The sequence below is a fragment of the Aotus nancymaae genome, unplaced genomic scaffold, assembly GCF_030222135.1.
Source record: "Aotus nancymaae isolate 86718 unplaced genomic scaffold, 86718_ANA_hifiasm-v0.15.2.pri h1tg000007l, whole genome shotgun sequence".
NCBI classification, from domain to species: domain Eukaryota; kingdom Metazoa; phylum Chordata; class Mammalia; order Primates; family Aotidae; genus Aotus; species Aotus nancymaae.
This window is the reverse complement of record NW_026988418.1, coordinates 28,061,909-28,075,584: the sequence shown is the minus strand read 5'-3', so window position 1 is coordinate 28,075,584 and position 13,676 is coordinate 28,061,909. Positions and strand designations below refer to the sequence as shown.

The following is a 13,676-nucleotide window of genomic DNA, read 5'->3' as shown; positions in this document are numbered from 1 at the left end:
AATCAAGCTGCATATTGAATTAGATGTTAAGTCTGCCTGCTGACAAGAGGAGTGGTGAGAGAATAAATCAATAGGTGTAGAAACTGACAAATGACATCAAGGAAAACAACATGATACATTCTAGAGGGCAATGGGAACTCAGAACTTTGGTCTCCATAGCAGTCGCTTGGCGAGCATATTAAAATGCAGATTTTTCAGGCACCATCCCAGAGATTCTGACCTGAAAGTGGGCCAGATGTCCTCACAAGTGGTCACAGTGATCAGCACAGTAAATCAGATGGCATAGCACAGCTCGGTCTAATGTCTCTTAGTTTTAGCTTTTATGAAAATAAGTGCGACGAGCTTATCAAAGCAGAATTATGTGACTTGATATGCAAGAACTTAGAAATGACTGATGGGTAAAGCTTCCAGCAACACACAGGAACCTTCTCACATTTTAATTAAAACTGCAACTGTTTTTGAACCAACGGTCACAATTTTTAAAAATGGAGCTAGCCTCAGAGGCAAGAGATGATATGTCTCTCTCAACTCCTTGCTAAAGTAGTTCTCAGTGGTCCATGTTAGGAAGAGGGATGGGGATGATGAGACTGAAGAAACGCCACGTCCTCTGGTACTTCATTTCAATGTGGCTTACTGTGTGGACAGGTCAATACAAGGCGTCTTCACACAAGCCCGATGTAAAGGAATGTTTCACAGAGCAAAGCTAATCAGCAAAAAATCTGGCTTTAACTTCTACCTCGACATTTTTTTCTTGGTAGTAAAGTATGTCTGGAGTTTGTACTGGAATTGGAATATGTGAGAAGGGAAACGGGTGAAAGGGTAGATGAAAGGAGACCAGCTGTAAGTTGATAGTTGTCGACGCTGAGTTGATGGGGACGAGGGGTTCAGCCTGCTCCACCAAACAGCTTGCTCACCTCTTAGGCGGAGCCTCTGCCCCAAAGCCCTTTCCTCCCAGCCTGCAGCCTCTTCATTATTCTCCCCAGCTGCCTTCTTCATTAGAGCCCCTTTGCTGGTAGATGATCTTTCTGAACGTTGGACCCCAGCCACTAACACCGTCAGACCTTACTTCAAGTATAAAGAACTCTTTAGCAGCTTTCTTCCTCTTTTAAGTCATCAGTCCATTCTACAAATGGGATTTTCCGAAGACTCGGGGAGAGAAGCAAACGGCTCACTCTGGGATCTGGGATGCTCCTGCTCTCTCACCCACCTTCCCTGATTCTTCCTGCCATGTAGTTATCTGTTCTTTCGGGTGCTGGCATGCAGCAAAGCAACAGCCTGGGTTTCTGTCTTTCTATACCATCTTTACTGTCAGAAGCAAGATAGGAAATTTATTACAGTCTTTTATTAAAGGGCTTCCCAATGGTGCTACACCATTCATAGTGAGAATCAACTAAGACCTGTGAGATCAGCAAAAAACTTCACTGAGCAGCACAGGAAAATATTAGAACAGGAAATGAAACTGGGTGTCACTCATCTGAAAATAAAGACAAAGCCTGCAAACATTGAGTAAAATAAGACATTAAAAAAGAGACATTGTATAATTACACTCATGTGAGATACAAAAATTAGTCCAAGTTATAAAAACAGAAAGTCAAATGATGTTCTGAGGAGAAAGAAGGCAAAGTGCAGTTTATTAATTATCAGAGTTTACTTTTGTAAAATGAAAATCTAGAGATCTGTTGCAAAATAATGTAAATAGAGCAAAATCTCTGCTGGCACACTGTGACTAGGCTGCCTCCTCACTAGGCAGGGTAGCCCTGAAAAAAGGCAGCAGCATGACAGAAACTTACAAATAAAGCCCTACCTTCCTGGGACAGAGCACCTGGGGAAAAAAAAGCGGTTTATGAGTCCTGCTGCAGCAGACTTAAACGTACCTGCCCAGCAGCTCTGAATGGAACAACAGAGCTCACAGCTGAGCACTTGAGCTCCTATAAAGGACAGACTCTCTCCTCAAGCAGCTCCCTGATCCCCGTATATTCAGAGTCACCTCATAAAAGAGAGCTCAGACTGACATCTGGTGGGTATCCTTCTGGGACAAAGATAGCAGCAGAAGAAACTGGCAGCAACCCTTATTGTTCTGCAATCACTGCAGGTGATCCCCAGGCAACCAGGGCCTGGAGTTGACCTCAGCAGTCCTACAGCAGAGGGGCCTGACTGTTAGATGGAAAACTAAGAAACAGAAAGAAATAAATTCATCATCAACAAACTGGACATCCACTCAGAGACTCCATCTGAAAGTTAGCAACTACAAAGACCACAGGTAAATAAATCCACAAAGATGGGAAGAAACCAGTGCAAAAGGATGAAAACACCCAAAACCAGAAAGCTTCTCCTCCTCCAGGGGATCACAACTCCTCACGAGCAAGGGAACAAGGCTGGATGGAGAATAAGTGTGATGAATTGACAGAAACAGGCTTCAGAAGGTGGATAATAATAAACTTCTCTGAGCTAAAAGAGCAGTTCTAACCCAATGCAAAGAAACCAAGAACCTTGAAAAAAGGTTTGATGAAATGCTAATGAGAATAGACAACTTAGAGAGGAATAAAAATGAATTGATGGAGCTGAAAAACACAACCCGAGAACATTGAGAAGCATACACAAGTTTCAACAGCCGAATTGACCAAGAAGAAGAAAGGATATCAGAGGTCGAAGATCAACTCAATGAAATAAAACGAGAAGGCAAGATTAGAGAAAAAAAGAGTACAAAGAAATGAACAAACACTCCAAGAAATATGGGACCATGTGAAAAGACCTAATCTAAGTTTGATAGGTGTACCTGAATGTGACAGAGAGAATGAATCCAAGCTGGAAAACACTCTTCAGTGTATTATCCAGGAAAACTTCCCCAACCTAGCAGCGCAGGCCAACATTCAAGTCCGAGAAATACAGAGAACACCACAAAGATATTCCTCAAGAGGAGCAACCCCAAGGCACATAATCGTCAGATTCACCAGGTTGAAATGCAGGAGAAAATGCGAAGGGCAGCCACAGAGAAAGGTCGGGTAACTAACAAAGGGAAGCATATCAGATTCACATTAGATCTCTCAGCAGAAACCCTGCAAGCTAGAAGAGAGTGGGGGCCAATATTCAACATCCTTAAAGAAAAGAACTTTCAACCTAGAATTTCATATCCAGCCAAACTAAGTTTCATAAGTGAAGGAGAAATAAAATCCTTTACAAACAAGCAATTACTCAGAGATTTCATCACCACCAGGCCTGCGTTACAAGAGCTCCTGAAAGAAACACTAAAGACAGAAAGGAACAACCAGTACCAGCCACTCCAAAAACATACCAAATGGTAAAGAGCATCAACACAATGAAGAAACTGCATCAACTAACAGGCAAAACAACCAGCTAGCATCAAAATGGCAGGATCAAATTCACACATAATATTAACCCTAAATGTAAATGGGCTAAATGCCCCAATCAAAAGACACAGACTGGCAAATTGGATAAAAAGCCAAAACCCATCAGTGTGCTGTATCCAGGAAACCTATCTCACATGCAAGGATACACAAAGTTTCAAAATAAAGAGATGGAGGAAGATTTACCAAGCAAATGGAGAGCAAAAAAAAGCAGGAGTTGCAATCCTAGTCTCTGATAAAATAGACTTTAAACCAACAAAGATCAAAAGAGACAAAGAAGGACATTACATAATGGTAAAAGGATCAATGCAACAAGAAGAGCTAATGATCCTAAATATATACACACCCAATACAGGAGCACCCAGATACATAAAGCAAGTTCTTAATGACTTACAAAGAGACTTAGACTCCAACACAGTAACAGTGGGAGACTTTAACACTCCACTGTCAATATTAGACAGATCAATGAGACAGAAAATAAGGATATCCCAGACCTGGACCAAGCAAACCTAATAGACAATTACAGAACTCTCCACCCCAAATCCACAGAATATACATTCTTCTCAGCACCACATCGCACCTACTCTAAAACTGATAACATAATCGGAAATAAATCACTCCTCAGCAAATGCAAAAGAACGGAAATCATAACAGTTTCTCAGACCACAGTGCAATCAAGTTAGAACTCAGAATTCAGAAACTAACTCAGAACCGCACAGCTTCAAGGAAACTGAACAACTGGCTCTTGAGTGTTGACAGGATAAACAATGAAATGAAGGCAGATATAAAGATGTTCTTCGAAACCAACGAGAATGAAGACACAATGTACCAGAATCTCTGGGACACATTTAAAGCAGTGTCTAGAGGAAAATATATAGCAATAAATGCCCACATGAGAAGCAAGAAAATATCTAAAATCGACACCCTATCATCAAAATTGAAGGAAACAGAGGAATAAGATCAAAAAAAAAACCTCAAAACCTAGCAGAAGACAAGAAATAACTAAGATCAGAGCAGAACTGAAGGAGAGACACAAAAAAAACCTTCAAAAAATAAATAAATCTAGGAGCTGGTTTTTAGAAAAGATCAACAAAATAGACCACTAACAAGATCAATAAAAAAGAAAAGAGAGAATAATCAAATAGATGCAATAAAAAACAATAAAGGGGATATCACCACCAATTCCACAGAAATACAAACCATCATCAGAGATTATTACAAACAACTCTATGCACATAAACTAGTTAACCTGGAAGAAATGGATAAATTCCTGGATACTTGCATCCTCCCAAGCCTAAACCAGGAAGAATTCAAAACCCTGAATAGACCAATAACAAGGGCTGAAGTTGAGGCAGCAATTAATAGCCTACCAACCAAAAAAAGCCCAGGTCCAGATGGGTTCACAGCAGAATTCTACCAGACATACAAAGAGGAGCTGGTACCATTCCTTCTGAAACTATTTCAAACAATCCAAAAAGAAGGAATCCTTCCCAAATTATTTTATGAGACCAACATTATCCTGATACCAAAACCCAGCAGAGACTCAACAAGAAAAGAAAACTTCAGGCCAATATCCATGATGAACATAGATGCAAAAATCTTCAATAAAATACTGGCAAACCGACTGCAACAGCACATCAAAAAGCTTATCCACCATGATCAAGTAGGCTTCATCCCGGGTATGCAAGGCTGGTTCAACATATGCCAGTCTATAAACGTAATTCACCACATAAACAGAACCAAATACAAAAATCACATTATTATCTCAATAGATGCAGAGAAGGTCTTTGACAAAATTCAACAGCCCTTTATGCTAAAAACTCTCAATAAACTAGGTATTGACGGAACGTGTCTCAAAATAATAAAAGCTATTTATGACAAACCCACAGCCAATATCATACTGAATGGGCCAAAACTGGAAGCATTCCCTTTGAAATCTGGCACTAGACAAGGATGCCCTCTCTCACCACTCCTATTCAAAATAGTATTGGAAGTTCTAGCCAGAGCAATCAGGCAAGGAAAAGAAATAAAGGGTATTCAAATAGGAAAAGAGAAAGTCAAAGTGTCTCTATTTGCAGACAACATGATTGTATATTTAGAAGACCCCATCATCTCAGCCCAAAATCTCCTGAAACTGATAAGCAACTTCAGCAAAGTCTCAGGATACAAAATCAATGTGCAAAAATCACAAGCATTCCTGTACACCAATAACAGACTCAAAGAGACCCAAATCAAGAACGAACTGCCATTCACAATTGCTACAAAGAGAATAAATACCTAGGAATACAACTAACAAAGGATGTAAAGGACCTCTTCAAGGAGAACTACAAACCACTGCTCAACGAAATAAGAGAGGAAACAGATGGAGAAACATTCCATGTTCATGGTTAGGAAGAATCAATATTGTGAAAATGGCCACACTGCCCAAAGTAATTTACAGATTCAACGCTATCCCCATCAAGCTACCAATGACCTTCTAAACAGAACTGGAAAAAACACCTTAAACTTCATATGGAACCAAAAGAGAGCCCACATAACCAAGTCAATTCTAAGCAAAAAGAACAAAGCTGGAGGCATCACACTACCTGACTTCAAACTATACTACAAGTCTACAGTAATCAAAACAGCATGGTACTGGTACCAAAACAGAGATATAGACCAATGGAACAGAACAGAGGCCTCTGATCTACAACCATCTGATCTTTGATAAACCTCACAAAAACAAGCAATGGGGAAAGGATTCCCTGTTTAATAAATGGTGTTGGGAAAACTGGCTAGCCGTGTGTAGAAAGCAGAAACTGGACCCCTTCCTGACACCTTACACTAAAATTAACTCCAGATGGATTAAGGACTTAAACATAAGCCCTAACACCATAAAAACCCTAGAAGAAAATCTAGGCAAAACCATTGAGGACATAGGCATAGGCAAGGACTTCATGACTAAAACACCAAAAGCATTGTCAACAAAAGCCAAAACAGACAAATGGGACCTAATCAAACTCCATAGCTTCTGCACAGCAAAAGAAACAGTGATGAGAGTGAATCGGCAACCAACAGAATGGCAAAAAATTTTTACAACTTTCCCATCTGACAAAGGGCCGATATCCAGAATCTACAAAGAACTAAAACAGATTTACAAGAAAAAAACAAGCCCATTCAAAAGTGGGTGAAAGATATGAACAGACACTTTACAAAAGAAGACATATATGAGGCCAACAAACATATGAAAAAATGCTCATCATCACTGGTCATTAGAGAAATGCAAATCAAAACTACATTGAGATACCATCTCACGCCAGTTAGAATGGCGATCATTAAAAAATCTGGAGACAACAGATGCTGGAGAGGATGTGGAGAAATAGGAACACTTTTACACTGTTGGTGGGAGTGTAAATTAGTTCAACCATTGTGGAAGACAGTGTGGCGATTCCTCAAGGACCTAGAACTAGAAAGTCCATTTGACCCAGCAATCCCATTACTGTGTATATATCCAAAGGATTTTAAATCGTTCTATTATAAGGACACAGGCACATGAATATTCATTGCGGCACTGTTTACAATAGCAAAGACTTGGAACCAACCCAAATGCCCATCGATGATAGACTGGACAAGGAAAATGTGGCACATATACACCAAGGAATACTATGCAGCCATAAAAAACGATGTGTTCATGTCCTTTGTAGGGACATGGATGAACCTGGAAACCATCATTCTCAGCAAACTGTCACAAGAAGAGAAAATCAAACACTGCATGTTCTCACTCATAGCCGGGTGTTTAACAGTGAGAACACATGGACACAGGGAGGGGAGCATCACACACTGGGGTCTGTCGGGGGGAACTAGGAGAGGGACAGCAGGGGGTGGGGAGTTGGGGAGGGATAACATGGGGAGAAATGGCAGATATAGGTGATGGGGAGGAAGGCAGCAAACCAAACTGCCATGTATGTACCTATGCAACAATCTTGCATGTTCTTCACATGTACCCCCAAACCTAAAATGCAATAAAATATATTTAAAAAATTTATATGACATAGGAACTGTCATAAAGAAATGAAGACCCAAAGAAATGGGGGAAAAAAAATAACATAAATATACTGAATTGTACATTTAAATATTTGATAGCAATTTTATATTTTTATCACAATTAAAAATTTAAATCTTAAAAAATGAAAAGAAAATGAGTTTCACTATAGCCCGTGTGACACTGGGAAAAAGATAATCCTTCTGATATGCTCTATCAAAGATATCTAACTTCTAGTATAAGGACTGGTGACTGGGTAATGATGATTTAAAATTTTGAAAGAAAGCTCAGTACTCTGGGAGAAATAAATTCCTACATAAGAGCCACCACCACGGACAACAAATAACACACAAAAGAAGGAAAGAATATAAAGTTAGCAAACATTTTTCCTTCTATTTTGTATTTGCAGGATATAGACATCCATTCCTTCACAGGCAATCTATAGTGGGCTCTGGGCTTGTATGCTACAAGGTTTACCTGGATGAATGAAACCTGGACTATGCCCTCCCATAGTTCATATCCTAGGAAGGGAAGGAAGAGGAGTGCAAAACATAATTCTAAAAGGGGACTGTCACTTTGACAAAAAAGAAATAGAAGTGAAGTGCTAAAGCTTTTTCCAGAAAAGGAAAATGGGGGCGGGGTTTTTTGAAAGGTATAGGTGCTGGTTTCACGGATTAGATGGCATCTGATTTAGGATTTGGAGGTGAGGTCAGATATGGATGTGAGGAGACAGGTGGAGACCCTTCCAGGAGAAAAATAGGGCCAAAAAAAAAAAAAAAAAACCCCAGATGGCAAAAAAGCCAGGCCTGTGATGGTGCTCAGCAGCTGGCAGGCAGGCAGGAGGGCAGTGGCAAATGAGGTTGGAAAAGGAAGCTGGCCTCAGTCATGGAGGGCTGGAATGCCAGGCTAAGGACTATAAACAGGACCATACCCTAAATCTTGGAATATGGAAAGATTAATAGGCAGCTCCGTAAAAAGTATGGCAATGAAGGAGACAGGCATTATTAGGTCTCAACAGGAGGCAACTGAACTTGTCCCTACTAGATACATGCATGTGAACAAACACACACAGATTATATGTGATTTAAGACTTAGTTTAAAGCTTAGCATGAAACTTACAGATGAGACAGAACAGAGTGGTAAACCTGGAAAATCTGAAAACAATTTCGATGAGCATTTACGCTTTATACCAAACAAAAGGAAGCCCTTGAGAGAAGCTGTAATATTCTAGTTTTACATATCTAATATTCAGGTGGAAATCAAATAAACAAAATAGTCATTTTAGAGGACTTCATCTTTAGCAGGGTCTTTTTTAGGGTTAGCTGAAACCACTCTGAATAGTTTACACCCAGTGGTTCCATTCTGTACTTTGGAACTACAAACCAAGTCTAATACTTCCGTATCCACAAGGGCATAACTTCAACAGAGGCCCCTCACCCTCATGCCACTGGGCAATCCTACTATATCCCCACCCCATCCTGCCCACTTATCTCCACTCCCCCAAGTGACTATTTTCAAGCCTTCTCTTTTCTTGAAGCTCCAACAATAGACCCTCATCTTCACTCTCGGCTGATGCTTTGCTTTCTATTTTACCAAGAAAACAAAATCTAACGAGAAATCTTTAGATGCACAGCAACTGATCCCTGGTCTCTTTACTTACCCTCATTTCCTTGGTGATCTCATTCAATTTCATGCAATTCACAATTATAGCAATTTACAGGAATTTGATGGTTCTCAAATATGTACCTCTGCCTGTAACTCTCCCCTCACCTCCAGACTTGTATAATGAACGCCAGTAGGGGAACATCTTCAGTTAGGGATTTTCTAAAACTTGCTCCACCCACACAGTCTTACCCATCTCAATCAATAACAAATGCATTTTTCTAGGCCAAAAATACTGGGGCCTCAGCATCTCTCTCACCCTCAGTATACCCCATTGACTCCACCTTCAAAAAATGTCTCCAGTCCAGCCACCTATCGCTGCCTCTGCTGCTTCCAGGCTTGTCCACGTCAGCATTTTTACTTGGATTGTACCGCAGCAGCTTCCTAACTGACCCTGCTACGTTCTACATTCATTGTTTAACACAGCAGCCAGACATGTCCTGTTAAACTATAAATACAGTCAATTATTCCTCTACTCAAAACATCCCAGTGGTTTTCTATCTTAGAGTAAAAGCCAAAGTCCTTGTTTACAAGGGCCTAAAAGGTCCTACATTGTCTGTGGCCTCTGCCTCTCCCACCCCACTGTGACTTCATCTCCTATTCTCCAGTTACTCACTCCTCTTCTGCCCTAAAGGTTGCCTGCTGTTCCTTTAACAATTCAAGCATCTTTCTGCCTCAATACCTTTGCACTTGCTGTCCCCTGTCCCTGGAATGCACTTTACATAGATATTCACGTAGCACACTCCCTAAAGTTCTGGTCTTTGTCCAAGAATCAGTTTTAAAACGAACCCTTCCTTGACCATGTATTTAAACTCCAAACCTTCCCACTCTTTAGCCTCCACCTTATTTTTCCCTGCAGTGATCACTATTCCTTTTACTATTTTTTCCCCTAAATGTAAGTTCCATTCTTTTAAAAATTTTGTTTTATTCACTGCCATATCCGTAGTGCCCACGACAGTCCTGTCATATAGTAAGCATTCACTATATACTGGTTGAATAAGTAAATGAATAACTTTCAGAAAATATATTTTTAATTTTTTTTATTAAAGTTCTGGGGTACATGTGCAGATCATGCAGGATTGTTACATAGGTATACACGTGCCATGGTGGTTTGCTGCATCCATCCCCCTGCCATCTACATTACGCATTTCTCCTAATGTTATCCCTCCCCAATCCCCTCACCCCCTGCTATCCCTCCCCTAGCCCTCCCACCCCCAACAGGCCCAGGTATGTGATGTTCCCCTCCTTGTGTCCATGTGTTCTCATTGTTCAACACCCACTTATAAGTGACAACATGCAGTGTTTGGTTTTCTGTTCTTGTGTTGGTTTGCTGAGAATGATAGTTTCCAGCTTCGTCCATGTACCTGCAAAGGACATGAACTCATCCTTTTTATGGCTACATAGTATTCCATGGTGTATATGTGCCACATTTTCTTTATCCAGTCTTTGGGCGTTTGGGTTGGTTCCAAGTCTTTGCTATTGTAAACAGTGCCACAATGAACATACGTGTGCATGTGTCTTTATAACAGAATGATTTATAATCCTTTGGGTATATACCCAGTAATGGGATTGCTGGGCCAAATGGCATTTCTAGTTTTAGATCCTTGAGGAATTGCCACATTGTCTTCCACAATGGTTGCACTAATTTACACTCCCATCAACAGTGTAAAAGTGTTGCTATTTCTCCACATCCTTCCCCAGCATGTTGTCTCCTGACTTCTTCATGATTGCCATTCTAACTAGCGTGAGATGGTATCTCAATGTGGTTTTGATTTGCATTTCTCTAATGACCAGTGATGATAAGCTTTTTTTAATATGTTTGCTGGCTGTATGTCTTCTTTTGAAAAGTGTCTGTTCAAATCCTTCGCCTACTTTTTGATAGGGTTGTTTCTTCTTGTACATTTGTTTTAGTTCTTTGTAGATTCTGGATATTAGCCATTTGTCAGATGGGTAGATTGCAAAAATTTTTTCCCATTCTGTTGGTTGCCAGTTCACTCTAATGACAGTTTCTTTTGCTATGCAGAAGCTCCTTAGTTTAATTAAGTCCCATTTGTCTATTTTGGGTTTTGTTGCCAATGCTTTTGGTGTTTTAGTCATGAAGTCCTTGCCTATGCCTATGTCCTCAATGGTCCTGGAGAGGTTTTCTTCTACGGGTTTTATAGTGTTATGTCTTATGTTTAAATCAAAAAATATTTTCTAAGCATGCATTCCCAGTTCCTTCGGCAGATAGTCATGGGCCATGGTTTCTGACACTCTTGACATGGAAAAACTGGACAGCATAATCTGACTAGAGCCTGGCAAAGCAAAGATTAATGTTCTTCTTGCTTTGGGCACCTCCCCTCTCATTAGAATTTCAAATGACCTGGCTCTTATAACTGTTGCCCACCAATCCAACCTTTTGCACACATCTACTACGAAACCCATTCTCTATGCAGTTGCTATTTTATTCTCGGATTTTAAAAAACTACATTTTCTTTCTTTTATTAAAGCAAATCTTTTTATTTTTATGTAAATGTAGACTTTCTTTTATCCCACTGATTTCCAAGTGAATGTAGAAACAGAATGCCACAATTTCATTTGTTGACTGCCAGTTTAATATTTATAATGTATCTTAAACTCAATTTTTTTTTTTTTTTTTTTTTTTTGAGACGGAGTTTCGCTCTTGTTACCCAGGCTGGAGTGCAATGGCGCGATCTCGGCTCACCGCAACCTCCGCCTCCTGGGTTCAGGCAATTCTCCTGCCTCAGCCTCCCGAGTAGCTGGGATTACAGGCATGCGCCACCATGCCCAGCTAATTTTTTGTATTTTTAGTAGAGACGGGGTTTCACCATGTTGACCAGGATGGTCTCAATCTCTTGACCTCGTGATCCACCCGCCTCAGCCTCCCAAAGTGCTGGGATTACAGGCGTGAGCCACCACGCCCGGCCCTTAAACTCAATTTTTAAGCTCATGTTAATAACTGAACTGGTGGCTAGTTTTCAAAGCTCTCTTAAGAACTGGGGAAAGGGGAATTTGACTATCCCTCAGAAGATTCCTTTGGGATATGTTAATGTCAACAGTGAATTCCATTAGGCTCATCTGCTATCAGTCCAATTAACGATATTTGTCATTACTGTCCTTCTGAAAAGAATATAACATTTAGCAGGTAGCCCTTTAAATACAAAACGAAATTTGTTTTCAGAAACTTCTGCCTCTATTTAGGACTCCTCAGTCTCACCCTTACCTTCAGCCCCACTTCATCTTTTCTAAGTCTTGTCTCTTCAGTGGAGTTAGGTATATGGAGAACCAAAAATGGACTGCGCTAGTTCTCCTGAGATCTGAATCAAGCCCCTAATGTCCCTTTCTTATAGCTTCAAGTCTAGCTTTTAGATTTCAGACCTACAGAAACATGAATTTTATTATCATTTCTGCATTAAACATTTTTAAAGTTTTAATTAAAAATATAACTTTCTCCCATTGTTAAAAATGTTTCAAAATCAATATGCTTCATTCTATGACATTAATGATATAACTAATAAATGTCTCTTCCTTATATATACATATATGTTTACAATGTTCATATTCATATTTGCCTCTCAGCTACTTGTCTTTCTTCATATGAGTAATGGTTAAGTCCTAACTTTGGACTTAACGATTCATCCCCAAAAAGGTATTGCACTGCACTTCTTTTTTTTTTTTTTTGAGACAGGGTCTCACTTTGTTGCCCAGGCTGGAGTGCAGTGGTGGTAGCACAGCTCACTGCAACCTCTGCCTCCCTGGCTCAAGCGATTCTCCCCCCACAGCCTCCCAAGTAGCTGGGATTACAATTGTGCACCACCAAACCCAGCTAATTTTTTGTATTTTCAGTAGAGATGGGGTTTCACCATGTTGGCCAGGCTGGTCTTGAATTCCTGGCCTCAGGTGATCCACCCACCTCAGCCTCCCAAAGTGCTGGAATTATAAGCGTGTGCCACCACACCCAGCCAAAATACATTTCCTTAATTCCAGTTTTTAACCAAAATCACTTTTTTAAAAGTACTTTCCAAGTTATTGTTTAGGTTTAATATATAGATAACCTATTCTTCCATAATTATTGTTTAATGTAGGCTTATGTTTTAAAACATATTTTGTATGGTAGGTGTTTGTCACAAGATTCTGATCTATCATGGTCTATACAAAAATCCACACAGCATTCATTACATAACAGAGTGTACTTTTTGGCAAGTCTGTCTGCAATATTTGAACACTGGGTGGCAGCATTAGGCTCTGTATGAAAGGACCAAACGTTTTCCAGGTCTTTTTGTTCACTTTTCTTTCCGCTTCCCTCATCACACCATCTCATCATATATTCTGTGATTGATTTCCAGTCAGCCTCCTGGCAGGAAAGATCCCAGAAATCAGGCATCACAAGAACACATTGTGTAAGTAGATAACAATGTTGTGCTGCATGCTGGTCGACTGCCACATGTGGCAAGTGTCAAATGAAAAACCAAAATCAGGCCGGGCAGGGTGGCACACATGCCTGTAATCCCACCATTTTGGGAGACCAAGGCAGGCGGATCACTTGAGGTCAGGAGTTCAAGACCAGCCTGGCAAACATGGTGAAACCCATCTCTACTAAAAATATAAAAATTAGCCAGGCATGGTGA

At 40.2% G+C, this 13,676-nt stretch overlaps 1 protein-coding gene across 5 annotated transcripts in view; it reads right to left on the bottom strand.

Annotated features, from left to right (window-relative positions):
- RAVER2 (ribonucleoprotein, PTB binding 2) overlaps positions 1-13,676 on the bottom strand; it is a 117,286-nt gene that overhangs the window by 3,850 nt on the left and 99,760 nt on the right. The gene's annotated exons all lie outside the window — the stretch shown is intronic.